Source organism: Leptonotus elevatus, chromosome 12 (genome assembly GCF_054856555.1).
Source record: "Leptonotus elevatus isolate MCC_2025b chromosome 12, RoL_Lele_1.0, whole genome shotgun sequence".
Classification (NCBI taxonomy): Eukaryota; Metazoa; Chordata; class Actinopteri; order Syngnathiformes; family Syngnathidae; genus Leptonotus; species Leptonotus elevatus.
Genome location: NC_141250.1, coordinates 18,650,851 through 18,677,534, shown reverse-complemented (window position 1 = coordinate 18,677,534; position 26,684 = coordinate 18,650,851). Strand labels below are relative to the sequence as shown.

General features: G+C 39.8%; 1 long non-coding RNA gene across 1 annotated transcript in view; it reads left to right on the top strand.

Moving 5' to 3' along the window:
• The window catches only part of LOC147164881 (uncharacterized), an 83,880-nt gene extending 59,246 nt beyond the window's left edge, over positions 1-24,634 (top strand). Inside the window, exons 5-7 of the long non-coding RNA XR_015096728.1 lie at positions 13,542-13,680; positions 23,225-23,303; positions 23,406-24,634. This is a non-coding gene — a long non-coding RNA (uncharacterized LOC147164881). The remainder of the gene's footprint in view (positions 1-13,541; positions 13,681-23,224; positions 23,304-23,405) is intronic.
• Positions 24,635-26,684: the final 2,050 nt, after the last annotated feature.

Below are 26,684 nucleotides of genomic sequence, written 5' to 3'. Positions count from 1 at the left end.
ATTATTTATGCCGGGCCAAACAGCCCTTTAATTACTCATGAAGTCCGCCGCTCCCTCCCTCCCTCCTTGCTCGCACCCGCCGCCACCGCTAGCCCTTAAAGACTCCCTAAAAGCTGTCTGTGTGATATTAGCACAACAGAGGCTATTCCAGGAGAAATTAAAAGATAAATAAATCTGCCGGTGATTTACATGCGCGCGGCAGCTGATATTTATACTCGGCCGCGCGTCCCTGAAGGCGTTGTCTTATTACCGCCACGCTCAGGTCTCTCGCACCGAAGCAAGCAGGCAGGTGGGCAGGTGATTAATTCCGTTCTTAGCACACGCCAACAAGGAGTACGGGAGGATTTCTAAAGAGCTCCATCTCTTTACTTTCCTCTTTATTTTTTTCATTTGTTTCCACAGTCACATCAGTTGCTATGTGAAGAGCTTTCCCTTTTTCTTTTTTCTTTTTGTCGCGACCACGCATGACGTGGGCCGAGGGGATAAACGGCACGCGATTGGTGTGCTCGGTTGCAAACGATTGCGGCTTTACATGTTGAAAGGATTCTCAGAGGAGCAAAAATGCGACACTCTCGAGCCACCGCGATAAAGAGACGGACATCTTTTTGTCTCTCAGTTCATCAAAGCCCTCATCATATGCAAACTCTTGCTGCCATCCCTTCATATAATGCGAGCGTCGCGAGAACAAGTTCGGAAAACAGGCGAGCTGCGACGTTCGCAATGCGAGCCCGAGGGCACTTTGATGTCAATTTCCATCAGTAGCCAGAGGGCAGTATCGACAGTATAGACATATTTTTTCATTATGGTCAGTATTTATTTCGTTTTGACTTTTGTTGTTTAATTAAGTTAGTTTAAAGTTAGCACAATTTTAGTTTTTAATGATTTATTTTTTTCATTTTAGTTTTGTTTTTATTAGTTTTAGTATTAGCCTTAGTTTAAAAAAAATAAAAAATAAATATATATATACATTTGTGAAAACTCATTTGTTATATTAATGAACAAAGACAAAAAAAGATATAGTTTCAATTAGTTTTCTTTTTTTTTTAAAGAGGCATTTTTATTTTTTTTTCTCTACAATTCGCAAAATTTTGTAAAAATATTTTTGCATTTTTGTTTTTGTTAACGATAACAACACATGGAACATATAGAAAATACATTTGCCTTTAGTTCCCTTAAAAGTTTTTTATATTCTTAATATGTGCTGCATCACTGATATGCTATAAAAAAAATTAAAATAAAAAACGTACTGCACTAAATTTACAACAGTATAAAAATGTATCATGTCAACTTTACTTGAACAAAAATGTGAATGTACACTTCTTTTTTTTTTTTTCTCTTGATGTATTGCTGATGTATCAGATCGGGACTCAGTATCTGCCAATAGTCTAAATAAAGTGCCTCAGACTCAGTTGCAAAAAAATAAATAAAAATAGACCGGCTCAGTTCAACTTTTTCAGAATCCACAAACACCTGTATTTTTGGCAAATCTTATTGCTAGTTATTGCAATAGGACTCCCACCCTCAAATGTGAATCGTAGAAGTGACACAAATGTACAAAAGGACAATTGTATTATGACAAGGAAGGTAATTAGTCCAAAAAGCTGCTCTTCTTGCTCTCTAATGACATCATCACGTTACAGCCGTCAGCAGCTGGCCCTGCGTGTACTCTTTCAAGTCTCACTGTCTAATTGCTTCTTTACTCCCGTGTCCCCATGACGTGGCAGTGATAGATCTCTATTTTCCCTCGCAATTTGTTACACTCCTTGCCATATAATTGGATCAGATTAATTATTATGATGAATGTCTTTGTGGGATTTCTGCATGTAACCATTCATTTTAGGGCTGCCATGCTCAAATTTAATGTGTCAGCAGGATCTTTTGAGTGCAAAAAAAAATCGTCTCAATCAGTCAGTGGGACGTTTTTCTCTGTGGAGTGAACCCTAAACTTCAACCTACACACGGTAAGGGAAGATCTGCAAAATAAAGACCAAAATAATTTGTTTATTCCGTTTTACCTCTTCCATATGCTTTAAACGCATTCAAACTTCTTAAGAATTCCTTAGCAGTTATTCTCACCTGCATTTGGACCAAAAAAGAAGACCAGCATGTGCGGATCAAGCCTTTTATTATTTACTCCCTGTTGAATTACATTGTGTATATAAATTAGAGCTGTCAGACGATTCCATTTTTTAAATCAGATTAATCACATTTTAGAAATGTGATTAATCACGATTAAACACATAATTGAAAAGGCTATTTTATGCCCGCTAAATTTAAAGCGCACCTATTATGACGTCTTCAACATTTTTTGATCCATTGCACACTCTCATCCTCCTCGTTTGCTAATAAGTTAATTGCTTTCATAATTTAAAATGAAAAACAATGACCCCAATAGTTTGAGATGAACAAATATTCTGAATGTTATATGCAAACATTTGTTAAATGCATTACTTAGTTATGTTTATTGCTGCTTATTAGTGCTGCCAGCGACAAAGACGCCTCGCTTTGCGAAGGTCCACACCCTGAGGATCACGCATTTAAGTTGATTTGTTAAAATTTATATTTACCTGCACATTTATGTTTCCAGAATTATTATTTACACATTATTACAATTTGGTATTTTTTTTGGTACAAGTAGCTAAATTGATGTGTCGAATCTGTCATTCACTTGCATTTACCTCAAGTATTCTCGCTTCTGATTGGTTAGTGTTTAGTCAGCTGATGAAGTTTTGACGCTCCAGCTGCCGTTTATGACGAGTAAATTATAAACTAAGAATGCATCCGTCTCCATCCTGCCTTTTCATTTTATAATGACATATTTTATGTATTTCTCATAAATTTCTTCGTATTTTCTCGGAATATTGCCCCCACCCTCTAAAAAATATATTTATACGTGGCCCTAATACGCTGTCGTAAGTTTAACAGTAAACTTCAACTGGGGTGGCATTAAACAGCTTGAGGCCTCAAGAATTGTTTTTCTGTCTGCCAACCTGCTGCTTGTTGCAATTTGTGAAATTTGGATTTGTAAAACTATTCACAACTGAACATTATTTTGACCGTATTCTTTCCGCAGGCCGCTCAACCTGCACCGAGCAGCCTGTGTTTACCCCCGCAGGCGCCCACTGAGTTCAATTTCAAGTTTAATAGTTTATTAATGAGAACTAAAACGGCTAACCGGGGCCTTAAATCTGAACTGAGCTCCTCAAAAAAATAAAATAATTAAAATTAAATAAAATACTGTCCAGTTAAGGCGGACGGACACGAGTCAATTCCCTGTGCATGCGAATGGCTCATTAACGGGGCGAGGCGAGCCTGCGCGTTTGTATATGGCCGCCGTCGGTGGACGTGCAGAATGGATTTATGGTGTCACTCAGCTCTGGAGGACGACTAATGAGGGTGCGGCAGGCTACCAGCGTCCGAGTGGGGTAATTCCACCCACAATCCATCCAGCAGGGGGGGAGGCGAGAGAGAAGGGGAGGGGTGCTGCTGCAAGGAGGACACATCCCTCATTATGTGATTGTGTCTCAGGAGCTTTCTTTAATATTTTAATAAATAACATCAGCCCAACAAGAAATTAATGAATAGTATCATTAATAATGAGCCGGCGTCTTGTAGTGATAGGACGGATATTAAATTGAAGCAGCGCGCGCGAGAGGAGGAGGAGGGGAGGGGGTCTCCAGAGATTTGGGATTGTTCCGGAAGCAAACAAGGCCAGTGTATGAGGCGGCCGTCCCTCTGTGCCAACAGCTTTTACAACAGGTTGAAAGTAATAAAGGAGGATTTTCCCAGCGAAGGAGTTAAGCCGCGGGAAATCTGCTCATGTAGATCGCCGTGAGAGGCGCAGCCAAATGTGATCCTTAATTAAACTTTAATCAAGACGACGCTGTTTGCGAGGAGATGTCGTTTAAAAAAAAAAAAAAAAAAGTGTCCCCCCCCCCTCTTTTTGATTCTAGCCAGTCAACCTCCCTGCGCTGCCTTGTAGTGGTCATAAACCCACTTATGTGTTTGTTTGTTTGTTTTCACAAGCCTGCTATTCCTCCTGTGTGTGGTTTTGCATTCGGCTCGACATCGGTCCGGATTTCTCCGCACCGCCTCGTTAGATTTGCTCGCAGGAAGTCTTGCCCTTTTCCGATGATGCGCGCAAGCACTGGATGTTTCTGTAGCGGAATTAGCCCGCTCATTGCGACATAATGTGACGTGAATGTTAGTTGCTTCGATGACAGCGCTGGAAAATCACAGCCGAGATGCACTTTATCACATTGAGCTGTCACATGGAATCAGAGGAACACACCGAACATCAGTCCAATCTGTTATATTGTTGATTTTGGCATCAACTATATTTACATCATGGGTTTTGAGTTGAAGTGGATTTGAGGAAGCTTTTAGGGATAGATGACACAAGAAAGTGTGTGTGTGTGTGTGTGGGGGGGGGGGGGGGGGGGGGTGGTTATATAGCCTATAACTATTTCCTTAAAATTGCCCAGTACAATAGTAATGTTCCAAATGTTTAAATAACAAATACATTTCGCTTTTAAGCTATGAATAATATTGAGCTTACCTGTGCATGTATATCAGTATCAGGCTGCAGAAAAAGAGTAATGACATATTTTCCCACGTTAAACGCTGATCATATATGCAGGGTTGAGTCTAATTTTTTTCATTGAGTTTAGTTAGTCAGGCGATTACTCAGTTACACCGAAAGCCACGCAAATACTTGCTTATTTTCATGCAAATGGTTTTGTGGCTGTGCAACGCCTTATCTTAAAGGTAAAATACGTTCATTTACGCATAGCAGAAATGGGTCACGTCATTTACATAATAGTATGCATTATCTAATCTGCTACAATATACTATGAGGTAAAGTACTTACGCTTAATCATTGAGCTGGTAGCATATTGTGTAATATTATACTGATAGTATGTTTCATTGATGCTCTGCCTTTGGGAAAAGAGGATTAAAGCAATTAGCCTACACTGGTGGATAATTACATAAAAGAGTGTGAGCACTTTTTTATTTATTTTTTTAAACGTAATCATACTTAATGTTTAAGCTTGGCATTGGTAGTGTCATGCAACTTATTGCTGCAGAGGTTGAGGGTTTGATTCCTGCCCAATGGTCCAATACCCAACCAGCCTGGATTACTGTTACTTTAGAATAACATGACTCAAGTCAAATTTAAAATATGTCCTTACTTGAGTACGGTGTTGACCGGGAAAAAAATACTCAAGTACTGAGTAAATGAAGTAGTGTTATTAAAAATAGTATTACACTACAATAAATTTTGCATTTTCTATACATTTTATACCTGCAATTATTATTATTATTATTATTTTATTTATTTTTTATTGTGTTTAAATAGATATACATGATCAAAAAGTGTGTCTCAATAAAGTTAAGTGTGCTTAAAGCATGTGTGAGGTGTAAAAGTTTTTTTTTTATTGTTTTTTTTACTTTTTATATATATATATTTTTTTATCATGAGTCCGGATGGTGCAGTATCCCCCATGATAAACGAGGGTTCACTGTAGTCTTAAACAACATAAGGGATCCAACCAAATGTGAATATGTCCTTTATTATTGAGATGTTCAGAATTTAGTTTTTGAAATTGGGCCCATTTCTTCGCCGTTTCGACCATATGTCCCTACCTACCACCAATATTGATGCATTCCCAGCTGCATAAAAAAATGCCAGTATTTCCTTCATAATAAAAAGTGGATTAACGTGAATCAGATGAAAGCATCGCCAGCTGTCTCGGCGAAATGAGGCCGAGCTGGGCAATGTCGATTTTTTTTTAATTTTATTTTCCTTAATGCTAGAAGTGATAATTAATTAGTTCATGTACTTACCTCAATGCAGCAGGTAATAGTAGAACCTGCCAATACACAACTGATATCCACCCTTTTCCAATAATGTAATCAGAATCATTGTTATTGGTCAAATATGTAAAAGTAGGGGTGTCGGGCGATTACATTTTTTTATTGTAATTAATCGCATGACTTCAATAGTTAACTCACAATTAATCGCAACTTTTATATCTGTTATGAATGTACAATAAAAAATTCTAGGTTTTCATACTCTTGTTAACAAAAGTGGGAATTTTTTTTTAAACTGAAATAGCAAAAATGAATTTTTGACGTCTATAGCCGTCAATGGCAGTGAACGAGTTAACATAATCACTGTTAATATTTGAAAATTTGAGATTTTTGTTTTAAACAAACTGAAGAGCCCTTCATACTAATTAGTACCCAGGAAGTAGCTGTTAGTTTCATAACGTTTGGTGACCCCTGCTCTAATTGAATCAAACAGGAACTAACCTGTCATTCGCCAATGTTAAGCCAATCACATGTGTGTCATTTACACTTCTGAAATCAATCTTTGTTTGTATGCATTTTTCATCACTCGATGCTCAGGACAATTCGCCGATGATAGCCGCACCTTTGTTTTGCTGCTCGCCTGATCTCAAGGTGATCCTCAGCACAACGTGACTTTTTCTGCACGTTCACGCTCGCCACGTGAATAATTGCGGCCTCTGAGCGGTGCTGGCATACTTAAACTAAGAACAAAAAAAAAAATGTAATGATGGCCGCCTTTTGTAAATAAAAAGTTGTTTTTCTTGATAAAATACTTCAAAATGACCAATTGCATTTTGCCCAGTAATGTTTCCGTCTCTGTACATGATGTATAAACAACCGCAACTACTTTGAAGTTCACTTCTGCAACTCGGCCGGAATGCTGAGCTACCGCCAGACAAAGACAAATCACGAGCCCCGCCATTTCCATAGTGCTGTACATCTTTTAATCATAATGGCTAAACAATAAACAACACTGGGGGGGAAAAAAAAGAGCATCTCGTTTTCTTCCGCAAGCCGCCGCCGGAGGAATGACTAATACGTCTCGCAGAAAGTGGGGGTCACGGAGTAAAAGTCTTGCCCTTGGGTCAGAGCAGTGACACTTAATTGTTTGTCCTGTCATGTGTCACATGTGAGAAATTTCATATCTAACCCTTGTTAGCCTCCGCCTTGCCGCTTTTAATCCCCAGCGCGGCAGATGGATCAGCGCTGTGCTGCGATCAAGACGTGTCAGATTACTCGGGTTGGCTCCTGTCACTGTGATGCCAATCGTGACCGGAGATGCTCGGACCTCATGCGCACTCGGAGGTTTGCCATTTAAAAGGCGCGGCGTCACGTTCGGCTCAAGTTGGGGCTTAGAAGCGCACTCGGGTACGCGGGCTGGTGTTTTGCACTTCTGGTGACCGTCTACTAATCAGCCGATTGATATTGATGCCCAATCACTCTTAACTCATTTGCTCCCAAACACGTATAAATATGTTCTATTATATAAATATGGGTCCCAAAAACCCATGTATACGTTTTTTTTTTAATGCTAGAGCATACAGAAGGCTTTGATGCAGCCTTTGAACTGAAGAGAAGGCTAGAAGCAATATTAAAACGGCCAGCAGATGGGAGCAGAGTATAAGAGATCAACCAGGGGCCGTGTTGAAAAAAAGCTATTTTCCCCACTGTTTTAAACATATTTGTGAACAATGATGAAACTTAGCTATATTCTAATGCTAATGGCTGCAAAACGGAAACAGATACAAATAAATAAATAAATAATCCTGATGAAAGAAGAGACTCTAGTCTTTCTTTTGGTCCATGTTTTTATAGCAATAGAACACAAAATTCTGTGGGCCTTGCAAAATTAGTCAAAATCCAGTAAAACAACCAGGAGCGAAGGGGGGTTGCTTCATTGAAAATGGATGGGAGTCAATGTGTTAAATCTGATGGGTAATAAAAAAATAAATAAAAATTGCTGGGTTATTTACACTCAGCATATTTGGTTGAGGTTTTGATCCAGGACGTTGGGTCAAGATTTGGATCCAACAGGGGATACAAATTTCAACTGTTCAGCTGGGCCAAAACAAACTTCAATCTTATCTGCTAGATCAAAACAATTAACTCCGCAGGTATGCAGCGAGTGGGATTTTTAAAAAAATGAGCTGTCATTGTTTTTTGGGGGGAAATGTTATGTTTCAAAGTACTAGTGGTATCGGTAACGGTGACTACTCAAGAGTTGAGTACTCGTACTGGTACAAGGGAGAGGAAAAAAAAGTGGTGACCAACATCCCCAAGTTACATCATCGTTGTCAAATATAAGTGTCAGATGAATGCTACATTGTTTTTCCGGTATTATTACTGTTGGTGTGTGGAAAAAAAAAGTTAGCTGTATTTGTTCCTCCTGTTCCTATTTGTCATCGCTTACAATTCCTTCCTTCCGTTGTTATTTTTAATTTGAGAACTCTTTGGGAATAAGGGAATCAATACAAATGGCATTATACTTTGGCAGGTTCATAAATCACATCTCACTCGTAATATTGCTTTTCATACCACCGGGCACGCTCAAGCGCAGAACAGCATGAATCTTCACTTAGTTAAATGATCGTTTGCGTTAAAGGTAAAATCATTTTTTTATACAGCACTTGATTATTTGTGTTGATTATATTCATACTTTGAGCTTGAGTTATGCTGTTCAAGCGTACTCGATTCTTTCGAAAGAAGTCAGAAAAACGCGTATTATTTGTTGCTGTTCTTTCTGTCAAATTGCAATTTCCTGACTCCAGTACTTTTGGAGGGTCTACTGTAAAATCGTCGACTAAATTGTCTTGCAGTTAAATATCTGCATTACGCATCCATATTAAATCTGTCCAAATGTGTCGGTTTTAATCCTACAATTTCATACATTCCTTTGTTGACGATGGCACACATGATGTCCAATCACTGTCAAGTACGATTGGAAATCTGTAGCACGAAAGTATAGCATATAGTTCAAGGCAATTGAGGTAAATTGCGTGCATGTTTAGGGATGATTAAGTCATTAGCATCGCTGGAGGGGGGGGCGGGCAAACACTCTTGGGTAATTGCAATCAATTTTCTCCCCTTTCAGACAAACTTTAGGATGCCTTCTGGCCTGGTTCTGCTCTGCAAGGAGCCTATGGATGATAGTAGTGATAATAATCATAATGAACGGGATCTTGCTTATCTGTCTAGGATAGCTCCTTCAGATTTATGCTAATTTTGGAGAATTCCGAAACTGGTGTCAAGGGATCAGTTTTTTTGTTTTGTTTTTTTTGTTTCTCTAACTTTCCATCCTAACTGAGTTTTAAGGGATCTTGTTTGAGACTGCTAAAATGCGTGCATTTGCACCAGGATACGCAAACACGCCGATATTGGGGAATTTTGGACGAAAGTAGTGCTGTCACTATCGAATATTTTTAGAATCGATTAATCAATCGATTATTCAATCGACTAATCGGATTTATTTCCCTGATTACTGTTTATTAACGAGTGATTGGTGGTTATGTCATACTTTGTATTTGTATAGTGATTTAAAAAAAGGAGAGGATTGATGTTGTACTATGTTATCATTGTTTTCCTAAGTAAAAACAGATGTTAGCAAATGTATTATTTTGATTAAACACAGAAGATAATCGGTCTTCTTTCATGAAGGACTACAGAAATCAGTGAACAATTACTGTTGATATGCTGAAATCAGAGAATTAAGACACTTTAAAATGTAAAAAAAATGTCTCCAAACGATTATTTGATTATTAAAGTAGTTGCCGATTAATTTGGTAATCGATTACTTGTCGATTAATCAATTAATTTTGACAGCTCTACCGGAAATGTTGTGCCTTGTTGAGTGAACCGACTGGCTTCACTTCCAAGCTGTAGTATGAATTAGTCCTCCAAATAAAAGTCGTCCAATTAAAAAACAAAAAAAACATTTACACTAATGAAATTTAGCCACAAGAAATGGGCTCGAGGAACTGCAATTTGCGTTGACTTTCATTTTCCTACTACATTCTTTGGATAACAAATTGAAAACAAAAGGCGTCTGATACATAGAAAGAGAGAGACAGAGAGAGACGATAATAAGTCAAATAGAATCAGCGGTCATCTTTTATTTCCCACTTTGTCATGTGAGTGTCAGGGATTTGCTGTCACGAAGGAAGTGGAAGCTGAAGAGCTGGTACTGACCGAGAATTAATCAGTTCAGGTTTTGGTGGTGGTGAACATAAAATGTCAGCCGTCGCCTCTCAACTCTTGTTGGTGATTTCTTTGAGCCGAACATCACAATAATCCCGCTCTCGCTCGTCACTCCCAGTGAAGGTCAAAGTTGGTCAGCGAGCCAAGAAATACCAGATGAGAGCCGGCTTCCTCCGCCAGCGCGCCGAGTCTAAATTACGGCATTAGTATATTGATTGGAGATTGCCGCCCCCAGCGATCACTTTTACCGCCGTGACAAGATTATTTTATCCTACTTTTTCGCTATTATTATTTGTTGCGTGAGTTATTCTAGCAGCGCGGGAAGTGACAACTTGAATTTGTGCAATAAAGCGGTGCAGTTAGGCGAGCCAGTGAGGCAAAACAACAAGAAAAAAAAAACAGGACGGGCCTTGAAGGAGGGAGACGCGATCCCTGCCGGCCCAGCTGCCATCCTAAATAAAGAAAGATATCCGCCCGAACGGAGCGCTGATCAATACATTCATACAAACACAAGCGCATCATTTGTTAAGTGTTGGGTGATAACCTCAGCGGCTAGCATATGGGAAACCGCAGAAGTGAGAGTGAGTGAGGGAGGAAAAGGAACAAAAGAGATCATAAATTACAGATAATAGACTTTGGGATGATTTGTGGTATGCAGGAGGGAATTGCGCAATTGTGTTCCAGTCCTTGGAGTAGTTTGCAAAATATCCGTCCGTCCATTCATCCATTTTCTTACTGTTTATCTGGGGTCAGGTCGCCGCCCTGACCTCCCTCTCCCCAGCCACTTCGTCTTATCTCCTCCGAAGGGATCCCAAGGTGTTCCCTGGCCAGCCTCCTGCCAGTGGGACGTGCCCGGAACACCTCGCCAGGGAGGTGTCCAGGAGGCATCATAACTAGATGCCCGAGCCACCTCCGCTAGCTTCACTCAACATGGAGGCTTGACCGAAATATATAACAAAATACAATGTTTGGAAATCAGCCATAGTGATATAATAACCGCTGAGTCATGACAATTTTTTTATTTCTTCTCACTATTCTATAATTGGGTTGCACGGGGGGATGGAATCAAATTGAATATTAACTCATTCACTGCCATTGACGGCTATAGACGTCAAAAATTATTTTTGAACTATTTCCATTAGTTTAATTTTTTTTTTACACTTTTGTTAACAAGAGTATGAAAACCTAGAAAAAAAAATATTGTACGTTTAGAACAGATATAAAATTTGTGATTAATCGTGAGTTAACTAGTGAAGTCATGTGATTAATTACAATTAAAAGGTTTAATCGCCTGATTCCCCTAATTTAAAAAAAGAAAGAAAAGAAAAGATTGTTAAAAATTAGGTGAGTCAGACAATTATAATTGTTTTTTATTTAAATGTAATTAATTGCATGACTTCACTAGTTAACTCACGATTGGTGATCATAGCAATCTGCTTGCTATGTGATTGTGGCTGATAATCGTTCACGAACCTGTTCAATATTGATCAATATTATCTTTTTGTGTGAAAAACTAAATTCTTAGTAAATTAGTATAAGCAAAAAGGTAACAGTTTGCCTGGTTCTTAAACTTGTTTGTGTTTTCTGTCAATCTGGACGCCCTGTGGCATCATTCTGCCTCTCACAGGTCAGTGTTGGTACTACAACCGATACCTGGTTTCGAGGGAATTTCTGGTCGATGTTTAGCCAGAAAATGATTAAAAATTTTCCATAGTATCAAAATACAACAACAACAAAAGAAAAATCTTGACTTTTTATGTCGAAATGTGCACACATTTTTGCTGCAAAAGTTTCTGTAGTGTGCTATATACTGGATCACAATTCTTACGCAAGTAATTAGCAGCTCTGTGCAAATGTGTTTGGAGTTTGCCAGACCACTAAACAACAATCCCTTCATCTTCACAGTCAATACTAATAATCTCCAATCCAAACATCATCAAGGCACCGCCACTCGGCATCGGCGTGTCCTCCTCGAGGAAATAATCCCAACTAAATCAGCCCAATTAGAAAAGCCGGCTAACAGACACCGCTGGACAGGTGGCGGGCTAACGCAGCGTGGGCGCCAAGGCCGGTGGGACCCCCGCCATGTTATTGGGAGGAGACGCCGGTGCCTGTGCCGTAATGATGGCTAAACGTGCGCCGCATTCACTTACGGTGGGAGATTGGCGAGACGGGGCGTGACCTTTTGCTATATTGACCTGCTGGCTGCCTCCTGCTGAGCTCCTGCAACAACACAAGATAAAAAATTACACCTGCGCGCATGTGTGTGTTCTGAGAGAGAGAAAGAGTGGGTGCCTGTGTATTAGTGTGCGCAAGCGTGTGCACTCGTGTGCGTTTTGCATGTGTGTGGTGTTAAAAACAGGGAAAGGTTGTGCCAAACAGACATCTCACCTCACACTTCATGTCCCAAATAGATTGAAATCATTTTCCCCTCGATTCTTGCCTGGCCCGGTGGCGCCTGAAGCGGAATGAGCACTTGTGAGGATAATTAAAATTGATGATGGAGAATGACACGGGCATGATTCGTCCCTGCGGCCGGCGTGCTCGGAAGACCCTCGTGAGCAAAGCTGCGCCGTTGTAGCACACTTGCTTCACGCCAGTCACTCCAAGCACTATGTTGAATTACAGTGTGATGCATTTGTCTGGGGACTCACGTTTACGGTCTTCGGATGGAAATGGGGCTCCCCGTGGCCCTTCATTGGGCTTTTGTTGGTCCTCCAGATTGCTCTAGAATAGAGGAGAATGGAATGAGGGGGCCCTGAAGCGCAAGATGCAAAAACAAAAAAAAAGCTGAACAGTACAGCAAATCAAAAAATCAAATCAAAAAAAAGTCTACGCAAATCAAAAACAAAAAGCTAAAAATAATTCAACAAATGCTAATCAAAAACACACCAAAAAAAGAATTGCAAACGCAAATCAAAAACACAATAACAAAGCAGAAAACAAAAAGGTGATTATTGCAAATGCAAAAAAATATAAACAAAAAACTAAGCAAAAAATAAATCACAAATTCAAATAAAAAAAGTATTTAAAAAAACAAAAAAGTTATCCCAAACACAAATCAGCCGCCCCCCCAAAAAAGCAAAAAAACAAAAAAATCACACTCTAAAAACAGTTTGGTCAAAAGTAACCCAATTATGGATTAAAAATGGGCCGATCTACTTCATGGGTCAATTTGAACTTTCTGGCTTTCTGACCCAATTTTTTTTGACCCAAGTAAAGCATCTGACCAATATTTGAGTTGTTTTACACTCAAAGACTCATTTCTTGACTCAAAGTTGGACCCAAGGAGAGAATCAGTATATTTTTGACCCATAGTTAGGTTATTTTTGACCCAACTGATTTTAGAGTGCATCGCAAACGCAAATCAAGAAAAGAAAAACAAAAAGGTCATAGCAAATGCCGATTGTGTGTGTGCTGAAACTATAACATATGAATACCTGCATATTTGCCAATAAAATGTGTGTGTAACTGAATTGTGGCGTGTTTTGCAGCATGTGACAAACGACGGCTGTCGGATCATTGGTGACGCGTCACTTCAATCCTGAGTGGGACCAGCTTCGCGCCTATGAAGGAAGAGAGCAGATGAGAAGAGCCCGAGCAATGAAGAGCAAGACACAGAGCAGAATTGAGGTAAGGGGGAGGGGGGACGTTGAGGCCCGAAACCCCCACCAGGATCCTTCCAGAGATAAATATTGATTGTGGACAGTTTTAATTACTTCCTTAAATTGAGCAATTTTGGTTCTCCCAGTTGGCTCCCTGCGAAAATCCATGTGGGCTCTTCCATTGAGGGAGAGGGAGAAGGTTGAGCATGGCGCGCCATAAATCACCGCCGATACATAATTCATTGGAAGCATGCGAAAAGGACAAGACGAGATGCTTCACATCATTGAAAACAGCCTCTTGCCATGTCGTCCGTTTGTGTGCTCAACATCTCATCTGAATGATGACGAATGATGCGCGGGCTTCCGCTCCCTTTTTGATCTCCCGCTTGGATCCATTTCAAATACGAAGGAGTGGTCACAATCGAAAAGGCCATTATCGTTTTTACAGGCCGATGGAAGCGCTGCTGTGGTGTGGCCTACTAATTTTCACGTGATTTTCGCTCACTCATCTTTGGAGGGGGGGCAAGGTCGGTCGGTCGCACAACTCGGAGACACAAAGTTTGTAGCTTGGATTTTTAATAGGGAGGAGCAATTTTGAAGAATGTGGTCATTTTTTCCCCAATTGCAATTTAACTCATTCACTGCCATTGACGGCTATAGACGTCAAAAATTCATATTTCTATTAGTTTAACTTTTTTTTCCACTTTTGTTAACAAGAGTATGAAAACCTAGGGGAAAAAATATTGTACATTTAGAAAGGATATCAAATTTGTGATTATAACTATTAAAGTCATGCAATTTAAAAAATGTATTGCCTGACGCGATTTAAAAAAAGAAAGATTATTAAAAATTAGGGTCATCAGGCGATTACATTTTTTTTCGTAATTAATTGCATGACTTCACTAGTTAACTCACGATTAATCTCAAATTTTATATCTGTTCTAAATGTACAATAAAAAAATTAACAAAAGTGGAAAAAAAAAAATTAACTAATAGAAATAGTTCAAATGAATTTTTGACGTCTATAGCCGTCAATGGAAGTGAATGAGTTCATATGTGATTATTTATATATATTTTTTCTACCAAACACAAACAAAAGATGACTGTATTAAAACCAATCAACATTTTTTATGTTTATAAGCGACTCGTTAAACTTCGAAAACACTTCATTCGCTTCGATAACTCAAAATTCTGCCAAACAAGTGTGGCGTAAACAAACTCACTACTCACTTAGTCGTTAATCTGATTACAATAATGTAAAAAAAACTAGCAGAATCGTTGTTTTTTTATTGTAACTAATCGCATGACTTCAATAGTTAACTCACAAATTTTACATTTGTTCTAAATATACAATAAAGTATTTTTTCGGAGTGTTCATACTCTTGTTAACATAAAATTCTATATATAAAAAAAAAAAAAGTTCAACTATTAGAAATGTGGCTGCATCATTTAGTAATTTCATAATAATTTATAAAATTGAGTTAAAATTAAAAAGATAACCCAAGATATTCCCAACACAAATTACATTGAAGGCAAAGCATGTCATTCTTTAGTTTTTACGTTTACACTGACAGTAAACTTCAACCGGCCAAAGTCGCGCCACTGCCATCTGCTGATCCCCTCCTACAACAAAAACAAGCTCACAAACACTCGCGTCGCGCTCTTGTGTTTGCAGTCTCCCTCAACTCAAGCCGCTGTGTTTATACCTTATGCATCTCGATTGAATAAAGCAAACCGGCTGAATCCCAAGCGGGCGAGACGCAATCGGAGCATCTATCTACATTTAATGTCTCACTCTGTATGCATTGCGTTACGGACGGACAAACGGACGGCTGACCACGCGCTCGTCTGCTTATAACAGCACAACCCTTCAGGATTAAGGTCAGCGCTTTAGCCACCTACACCCCCCCCCCCCCCCCCCAAAAAAAACCTCCAATTGTTGGTGGCATCTCTGATAAACAGAGTGTAACAATCCTTTCCCCCACGCCTCCATGCACAGGTCAGCGTCAAGGTCTTGACAATGTAAGGTTGATGATGCCTTGCTCGGAATTGTGCAATTCCAGCGAGCAATCCATTTGGTGATATGGAGAGCAAGGGTCCCAATGGAATTTGGGGGGGGGTTGCCATCTACAGTTTCACATTGCAGATTAGCCAAAAGAAGATGCTAAAGAGTTGACGGTAAAAGAAAGTAAAAAGGTGCCCTTGTAATTAGTTTTTTTTTGAACCACCTATTTATTGTGGGGGATACATTCCCAGTCCATTTGTAAAAATCTTCCGCAATACAGAGAAACCGTATATTAGGGATGCAACGATAACGGCAATATCGTGATATTAAAACTGCCACGATATCGTCGTGGTCGCGTCTTTAAAAGCAGCACATCTGTTCAAAAAAGTCAGGTTGTTTGTGCAGTTCTAGCACCCTCTGGTGGTTGAATTTTTTAGTGCAGTTTGATTTTCACAAGACATGTTTTGGCCCTTCTGTTTTAAATCCACACTAATGTTCAGATGAAGAAGGACATAATATGCTTGTGAAGCGAGACAATATGTGCAAGAAACGGCCTCAATATTAAAGCTGCAATTTGGAACTTTTTCCCCCCAAAATAACTTTACAATAAGCTTTTGATTCGACCATTTATGACTAAAATGCCTTCTAATTAGTAGATTAACACTTTATCTGTTCACAATGGGTACTCCTGCAAGCCTGTGGCCAATAGTTTTCAGACTGGATTCGGGTTCGAATTTCGGATGTGGATGTGACGTAATGTGCGTGGTATGTATTTGAAGAACGGTATGTGCAGTTTTATTTTTCGTCAGCGGGTGGCAGTAGCGATTCGAAATGGAATATTCTACGTTCAGTAGCTTTAAGTCTTATTAAGAGATTGTAGGTGGTTTATATGCATTGCTGTTATGTACAAAAGCACAATATTGGGCTTTTTTTTGTATCAGCTCTTTTTTATGTTTTATTTTTTATTTTTTTATATTGCCAATTAGAGGTGGCAAATCCAGGTCCAGAAAATAAAAACCCTGCCACAGTTTGGCCTAAGCCTCAGGTGCTAGCCAGCTAGCCGCTAGCTAGCTCCCAAATGTAGCTCGTTTACCTGCAAACATCTCGTGGCAGAAAAAGGACCTCAACACAAATCAATATCACACTCATTTTTTACAGTACAGTATATCGTTTTCGTTTTAACTCAATTTTTTATAAATTATTATGAAATGACTGTATCATTGACTCAAAGATGCAGCCATATTTCTATCAGTTTACTTTTTTCTACTTTTATGTTAACAAGAGTTTGAAAACTTGGGAAAAAAATATTTTTAGAACATATCAAATTTGCGATTAATCGTGAGTTAACTCTTAAAGTCATGCTATTAATTACGATTAAAAAAAAACGTATTCACCTGACACCCCTAGTGTAAACACTTTTTAAACTAACTAAAATGAGTGAGTTGTCTTTTTTGTATTATGTATATTCACATTTTATGTGATGACGTGATTGTCTTATGCGGCAGACTGACAAGCCCGTGTCAGAGTGTGTGTGGGGGGTTTTGGAGGGGGGGGGGGCTTTAGACAAGCTCCTCATTCTGCACACTAATGGATGATTGGTGGCTGGATAGGAGGCCTCACTTCTCCCTTTTATCCCGGCTTGCTTTTGACCCGGAGAGCCAGCAGTAATGGGAGGGGTAATCATTTCACTCCCGATAAGTTGGAACACCTTGTTTTTTTGACGGAGGGAGCTCCCGCGGCCTCCACTTGGTTTATCGCCCCCACCCTTGAAAAAAACGGAAAAAAAAAGAACAACCTTCAAGAGGTTTGGGCTCCTCTCTCCGAGCTCAAAGGCTCCATCAGCTTCGGCTCCCTCGCTCGCCTTTCATGTGCACATAAGCCGCTGAAAGGGCCGCGAAAAAAATAAATAAACCCATTTCTATCTCTCAAATTGTGATCTTATGAATTGGATTGGGCCACTTGAAAAACACACAATTTGTTATTTTCTCCTGTTTCCCCCCCTTTCTGGCGTAATATCCGTGCTGATAAATGGCCGGGATTGACGGGGCCGGGGTGTGCGCGCGTGATAAGGTGGTCACCTGAAGTGGCGGAGAACTTTCATGTCATGAAATTGTTTGGCCTTCTTCGCTTGAGGAAAATCCCCCATGTTTTGCTTGATTACATTTTGTTATGCCCCCCCCCCCCTCCCTCCCTCTCCCTCCCCCTCCCACTCCCTCCCTTCACACACAACTTCTTAAGCCTGCCCAGATTACTGTTTAATAGGGATGATATTGTGTCGGCTTTATTGGCCATTTGCAGCTGCACCGCCGCTTCATTTAATAGCGCCGTCGGTTGTTAAAAGGATTACACAGCTGCCGCGCTGCTGTGTACAGTACAGTGAGCCTCCATCCAAAAGCTTGAAATGGGATGGGAGGGGGGGGAAAAAATACGCTCAGCTTAGTCAGAAAGCTGTGATCAGAGATGCAAAAATGTGCCTGCCACATTCAAATTGCCTGCGTCCCCACTTCCCCAACCCTCCCCGCCTCCTTTTTGTGATGTGACTCTGATTATTTCCCGTTCCATATCTAAGTGACCTTTAGAAGGCCAGCGGCACAACCCAGAATTGATTAAGTAAAATTGATCCCCACGCATTCAAAGGATATTAATTAGACATGGAAAACAAGGGAATGAACACAAATAGCTCTTAGCTTAAGCGCGATAACAAATAAAACATCCAGGTGGATTTGAAGAAGTCCAATAATACATTTACTGCTCAATTGAAGTTTTTTTACTACTTAAGATACTCTCAAAATATACTCAATATCAAGAGACAGACCAAATATGGATGTATACAATTTACCTGTAGCCTATTAAAAAATCTCATGATAACAAGTACCATAAATGTTTTTTTTTTATGTGATACGATAGCACATAGAATGGTGCATATTGTATGTCCAAATATGGTCAATTTCAATGTTTCTAATAAATAATATACATTGTTATTTTTACGCATTATTAACCAATTCAAGTGTTGAAAATGACTCAAGAATGAACATATTCACTCTTGAACGCTCCTCTTCCCTCACTTTGTGGCGCTCTGTAGCATTATGTCACTTTGAGATTAAAAGTCTGGATGTTCTTCCGTGCAGACTGAAGTGGTTAGCCACGAAGGTAGACGTGTGCAGATTCGTCACCGCCTATCAAACGACTTCATCAGATTTATTTATTGCCGCGTTTATGACTATAAAACCTTCGAAAAAAGAGTTTGAGAAGATGATGTAACCACACACATCGGCCAATGAGAGCCTAAATCATCTTTTTAGCAGAAAAAAGGTGGTCCCTTTATTTTATTATTTATTGATTTGGTATTTATATATACAGTTAATAACTCTATTTTGGTCTAACTCCCCAAAAATCATGTGTAATCCCATTTTTGACCACTTATTTACTTTGAGAGTAAATTTCAAGGAAAAAGAATGTCACAGGAAGTACTTGATTTCTCTTTCTTGATCCTGCTTTTTACGCCTACGGAAAGTGTCGACTGGAGGTTAATATCATAATGATCATTTTTCCCGTCCGCGTACGTCGAATTCGAGGGCTGAAAAAAAAACATGGATAAATGAGTAAACTAAACATAGGTTTATCAAACGGAAGGGTTGATTAATGTTTCTTACCAATATTATCAAAATGAGCTGAGTCAGAGAATTCTCGCTGGAAGTATACCGTATGTTTCGCACTATAAGGCGCACCTAGAATGAATGGCCTATTTAAAAACGTGTTCCATATATAAGGCGCACCACATTATAAGGTGCATAGAAAAGAAGGATTCTGTAGTGGCTGGGGTTGCGTTAAGCATCCACTAGATGGAGCTTACTTAACCAATATTGATACACATCGGAGTATAAGGCGCAGTCGGGTTTTGAGAAAATTAAAGGCTTTAAAGTGCGGAAAATACGGTAGTGCGGAAAAATTCGCACTCGGTCCAAATGAAAAGATTACGTTTGATGCCTTGCATTACATCGAAGTAAAAAACATATATATATTCATAAATATAAATGAGAAAGTTCACTTGGAAGGAACAAAGTAATATTTTTAAACAATTTGAATTCACTTTTAAACTGAAACTGACATTTTGCATATTCTGCCGTGACACAAACCTTATTAAAAATAAATTTAAAAAATCACTTGAATTGTAGTAAAAATAAATAAATAAATAAATAAATTTGCCATGCCCAAACAAATTTGAGGATCCTTTTCTCTCGGCGAAAATAAGGCGGATCAATGTAATGAATATGCCCCCTTTTTTGTTTCCGCGTGCTATTAAATCATTGTCTCCCGTCGAAAGAACAGATCAACACGACACGCTCCATCTGGAGATCAATACCGGGCCGGAGCGCGGGTGTCATGGCGGAATGATGACGAGACGCGGGCCGCCTTCAATGGAGACACAACACGTGCCAAAGCTAACAGCTGTTAACTACGCAAGCTGCAGCCTATGAACCCCCCCGCGCACTGTCAGTTAAATATTCCGGGAGGAATGTGTTCCAACACGGCCATACATAAGAGCCCAGAAGCCTTTACAGCAATATTGCTGTGAAAATTGGCAGCAGGAGAAGGAGGGACATGAGGGATGCTCCAGAGTGCTAACCTATCCCTCCCAGCCCCCCCTGGGAGCCACTTGGCCGGCTCTCATCCACATAATTATAATAAATTTGACATTTCATAGATAATATTGATTTCTTTATTTTAGCATTTCACCATAGGTGACAGTCCGGTGTCAAGAATGAAATTTCTATTGATCTTCCGCGCATTAATCCCTCATGTGTATGTGATCATTTTTATAAGACCTTTTACTGCACATAAATCAATATTTCATATTTTCAGCCACGCCAGAGGAGATGTCATATTTGTAAACTGCGTCTTGACACTAGCAATTCCTTTCTTGTTCGGCTGCAACTGTGCAAGACCAGTCAATTTGGGGTTGGCGGGGGCACAGACGCACGGGGGAGACGAGGGAGGGAAAAGGGGGGGGGGGGGGGGGTTGTAGTCTGCGTCTGAGCCCTGGGAGGGAGGAGCCGCGATGTGTTGTGCAACGCTGATGATGAAATATCATCTTTGGAATTCATTTGCTAGTCTCAACGTGACGCCGTCGATTGGTAATGAAAATGAACAGGCAAATCATTCCGATTGATCAGCTAAGCAATTTATAAAGAGTATTGAACACCTCCAAAAGGAGTCTGTTCATTTCCCTAATTTATACTTGAAATGGCTGATGTTCATCAATTCGGCGAAGGAGTGGGCGCCACTTTTGACACGCTGCGGTCGACTTGAACTTGTGTTGTGCTTTCATCATAAATGGAAAACAGGTACATTGTATTGTGTAAAAGTAATAGCTCCGTCCATTTTGGGGTGCCAGGAGATTACAATTTGTAATCGTAATTAATCGCAAATTTTATATCTGTTCTAACTTTCATGCTTTTGTTTACATAAAAGTGGTAAAAAAAAATGTCAAACTAATAGAAATATGGCTGCTTCTTTTATTTGCATTGATGCAGTAATTTCATAATTCGTCAAATTGAGTTAAAATTAAAAAGATGTACTGTACTGTAAAAAAACGAGTGTGATATTGATTTGTGTTGAAGTCATTTTCATGCCGCTAGTTGGCATAATTGCATTTGTTAGACATTAGCGACAGCTAATTTTAGCATTTTACGTTTCATATTACGAGCTATCTCATGTTTAACATGAAGTAACATTTTTAAAATTGTAAAATACAACTTGACCCCAGTCTCCACAAATATATGCATTCTTATCAAATGTATTACTGCTAACTTTTGACGTGGACGCCAGTACAGACTTTTCAAGTATCATTAATCGCGCGTTAAAAAAAAAACGAGTGGCATTAAAGCAACTTTAAATCAATTCAAAATTAACTCACTCATTTGGACGCCCTACTTCTAAATGATTAAATGCAACTGTATTGTACTTAAAGGTACTGCACAAATCCAACTGTAGTGGCTAAGTAAATGTGTTGGCCAAATATCATGCACTTCAGGAATCACTGACCCAAGTCATATTTTAAAATAAATTCTATATCAAAAAGACTTTGACTACTATCAGCGTCGGTCGACAGTGTGGGAATTTCCCCACAGAGGACTTGTCACCGTGAACGATTCCTTCCTGGGCCGAGGATTTAAATAAGATTTCTCCACTTGCGCGAGCCGCGCACAGAACATGACAATTGGCATGGAGAATGCGCGCGAGTGTTTGGTGAAAAATACGAGCGCCTGAATGGTGCAGACACCTGACCTTTTCCCAGTCTCCCTTAACATGTCCCTTCCATGCAATCAGTTGGAGAACGCTGCACAAGAAAGGCCAGTCCATTAAGAGAATATGCTAATTTTGCCATCTGCTCCTAATTGATGCCATTTTACCAAGTAAACAAGACTTCTGTCTACAATGGATGTGTTTCTGCCAGTTAAGGATATGTCAGATCAGCTTTTTCCTGTAATTTTCTCTCTGAGAGCTATTGCCGGGCCATTATTGCAAATTATAAGTCTCTCCTTTTAAAGAGGGATGCTTTTCTGGTTCTGTTTTTTTGCCCTCCTTTTTTTTTTTTTCCTTCTCCTCTTTCACCCTTTAAGTCCCCACTCAACCAATCGGGATTGTACATTAGCAAATAATCCATAGATGCCTTTACAATAAAATTCCAGCTCAACCGTTTGGTAAACCATATTTTTAAATGATTTATTATTTATGTTTTGAAACTCAAATATGATATTTAAAAAAAAAAATGGTATACAGTATGTGTATATATGGGCCATTCCACCTAATCAGTGGTAATTGTGTGCCCAGGAAATAAAATGTGTACATTAACTGTAGAATGTTTAAAAAATATATATATATTGATCTGATTGCATATTTGATAAATAATAATAATACTTTTTTTTTTTTGAATTAATCCTACCTTGATGGGTGAAAATAATTTGTTGCCTGTCCCTGTTGCCTAAAATTAGACTTAAGCATGAAATATAATCATTAAAATCCTTAAAAGACAATATCATTTATTTATTTATTTATTACACATGTTTTTTTGTTGTTGTTGCTTTTTATACAATCATAACTCCAGTTCTTAAGATCTTGTGAAAAGAAAATAGCTTCAATTTATACTTTTGCTGTTCCCTATTCTCAGTCCTGGTACCCCCTCTAAAATATTTGGAATGTTCCCCAAGTCACGTGGTTTCACAGGAAGTTGCATCATTCAGATCCTCTGCAGGGTTATTTATTTTTCTGTACATTTCATGACTTCAACTTTGAATGGAAGGTTTTAAAATCTCAGCCACAGTCCTGCTATCGAAATTCCTTTCTGATGTTGTGATTTTTTTTTAGTCAGAATCGTCTTTATTGTTGAAGACACACACAGAATTTGTCTCCAGCAGTATGAGCCGCTCAAGTATTGCAAAACCAGCAAATACCTGTATTTTTTTTTGTTCTTTTGAATTGCTCCATAACGGCTGATAAAGTGTTCAAATACTTTTTCCTGTTGCTTGTTATCGGGTTCAAGGCTTCCCCCTTTCCTTTATTCCAGTTACTGCCAAATGTTGTTGGGAGTGAAAAGCTGTCCGCGTCAGACGCTTTGAGCCCGCTGACAGATCGCCGACGAAAGTGTGAGTGAGCGGCCCACCGCCGCCGCCGCCGCCGCCGAGGTTTGTCAGCGACGTCAACGCCACTCTGGCAGCTAACACAACATTGTCCCGCGCACTCGGCAGGACGCGGCCTGTCGGCGAGGCGTGATGTGTTATCTCGCCGCCCTCCATCCCATCCTTCAGTCCTTACCGGGGGCCGTGACTGAAGCTCTATGAGGACCCTGGATGCGCGCGCTTGCCCAGATTCATCTTCCCTGTCAGCCGTGTAATGCTGTATGAGCCGGCTCCTCCATTCAAGTAATGCTGATGAATCTGCTGTCCAGATGCCTTTTGCTCCACTTTACAGCAGCATAAGGGGGAAGGGGGAAGGGGGGGGGGTTGTCGAGTAGACCCATCACGGTGAACCTTTAGCTCAGGCCAAGCGCAAGCATTTTTCTCCTCCTGCAAAATTGCTCTTTAGCGAACAGGCTATCAAAGTGAAGTGAGAGGAAGAGGAGGAGGAGGAGGAGGAAGGAGATGGGATGCCAGGATTGGACGATTGATTTGATCCCGCAGACTTTGACTATGAGGTGTCGGAAAAGTCACAGGACTGATGTTTACGTTGTGCCATGTTGGGCGTAGAGAGGGCGTGTCCTTAATAATACACCCGACGGAAGAACAATTTGACTTTAACGATACGCCTGCTTGGACCATGTCTAAAAAGTGGCACAGGTAGTCTTAATGCGAGGTCTGCGGACATGTGCGGGGATGTCAGATGTGATTCTCGGAATCATTATGGAAATCATTTCATCGAATGCATAATTATTATTATTATTATTATTATGATCCTGCTGGCTGGCATGCAGCACACAAATTGTTGTTTTTTGGTACAAAACAAGAAGAAAAAAAATTACGTAAAAAATATTAAGACAAATTTCTTTGAAACCCTTTATTTATGCAAGTTCCTTTTGGACCAAACAAGATTTATTAAATTTGTTATTTTAAAATAAAAAAATAAAAAGGTTCAACTATATACATTTAAAGAACCCAAAATTAGTAATAATCTTTTTTTTTTTTTTTTTTTACAATGATTACCATTTTGTAATTGTGGAGTGTAATGTGTGAATTTTGACCAATCTACTTGGAAGGGTGCCACCTTTTAAGGTAATGAGAGGAGCCACTTTGCTTGCCCACGTCTGTGGTTGTTTGTGTTCACGCCCACAACGGTGCAAATTAACCAACCCTGCACATCCGCACAGATTTAAGCTGCAGCGAAAATGGCATCCTATGTCTTAATGACATGTGAGGTGACAATGATATCACCTTATACCATAAAAACCATTTTTGTAGCGAAAAATCCTTTTCTCTGTACGTCCTGGTTCCATTTCTCCCCGGCTGCAGGCCCCTCCCCCCCCCCCCCCCCCTGGACAGGCCATCCAGGCTGTGAGTGGCACTCGGTGTTAAAGTGTCTCTCAAGGAAAGGCTTGTTTAAAAAGGCGCGAGCTGGCAGCGGCGCAGGCCTCTCAGCTGGCTGTCTAAACGCCGCCTCGCGCGTGACTGACAGTGACAGCAAGGCAACAACACGCCGCTGTTTTCTTTTCAAGCGCTCGGCGGCTTTTAACAAAGAAACCCGAGCGGACGTCAAAACTTTTACACCTGACTGTCACCCGCAACCGCCTCAAGGCTCAAGATGCCATCTCATTGCACCGCGTATAAACTCTTCAAGCGTACGCCGAATGACGGTCTTTAAAGAACAAAACAAAGTTCTCATCTGTGATTTATTATTACTTGTTTGGAGAGTGACCTTTCTAAATCCAATCTCTCTATACATACGTTGTGCTGTGCCCAAGCAAGGAGACAAACGCGAGTCATCAACAAGCAAAAGAAGACATTGTAAAATGCTGCAAAAGCTTCACAGCCCAAAATTAACAATCTGTATGGTTTTACTCAATTCAATTAAAGGCATATCTTCCTTTTTCGCGATGCACTTAGGGATGACAAAGCACGGCTGTATGTATTGATTTTTCTCGTGGGCCGTAACCAGGTAAACAATATGTATCTGCATGTATTTGCCGGGCAAATTGAATCAAAGTACACATATTGCATTGAGGGTCTTGAACGCCAGACGGCAATTGAATTTGTCAGTCAAGAATTCAGTTAAAGAGTCAAAGACCTTTGCTCTGCTGCCGGACAAAACCATCCTCGTGTCCTGAGGCACAGATACTAATGCCCTGCTTGGCTTTCTTATGGCTCGCCCCCCCCCCCACGGTAAATATTTCTCAATTCATATTTTCAGTCATCGCAGCTCGGCGGATATGTGGTTGTCCAGTCAGGAGATCCAGGGTACGAAACTCGGCTGAAGCAAGGACACACAAAACAACTAATATTGCTGCAGCTTACTGAGTCACTTACAGTAGTGGTGAAAGTCTTCTTCATTGATGTATGTATGACTCTTTTATGCTGCCCCCTGGTGGTCAAGTTGCACCCCGATATATATATATATATATATATATATATATATATATATATATATATGTTTTGTCCTTCACTCCTAAAAACGTATTTATATGTTTTTTATGAGTTTTTGATGCTAGAGCATACATAAGGCTTTGATACAGCTTCTGGCTTGAAGAGGTGTTTTAAAGCAATGGTAGTTATCGTAAAAAACGGCCAGCAGGTGGCAGCAGAGTATAAGAGATCAGCCAGGGCCATGTTGCAACAAGCTCTTTTTGCCAGTGTTTTCAACAGGTTTGTGAACAATGATGAAACTTAGCTATTTTCTAATGCTAATTGTTGCACAACGGAAATAGATAGAAATATACTTTTTTTCCTGATGAAAGAAGAGACTCTAATCTTTCTTTTGGTCCACGTTTTTATAGCAATAGAACACAATGTTCTGTGTTCAAAATCCAGTAAAACAGCCGGGAGCGAAGGGGATTGCTTCAGTGAAAATAGCTGCAAGTGAATGAGTTAAATAACTGAAAGGTCAAAGTGTAAATATGTAAACAACTGTAATTCCATTTATTTCAAGACTAATTTACATTTAAAAAAATATGTAAATAATTCTAATTGTGTTTGTTTTATTACAGATTAAGCTATTGCTTGTGTTTGTTAAAAAAAATACATGTGTAGAGGACCTTGAGAAAAGTAATATTAAATTGCCACTGCAATATTGAGGCAAACAATTGTTCAGTCCTCGCATCACTAATATTGGTTAGATATCACATAAATTGTACGTGGAAGCATTCAATCCAAATTGGGCATTTGGAATGTCTGCAAAACCGGCTGATGTGACCTGCAATTAACTGGCAACCAGTCCGAGATGCCACCCAACCCTAATGAGCGCGACCAGCATTAGCATCGAGCGCACAGACGTCCAAAAGAACGACAGCAATGCCCGTCGATTAATAGCCATTAATTCGC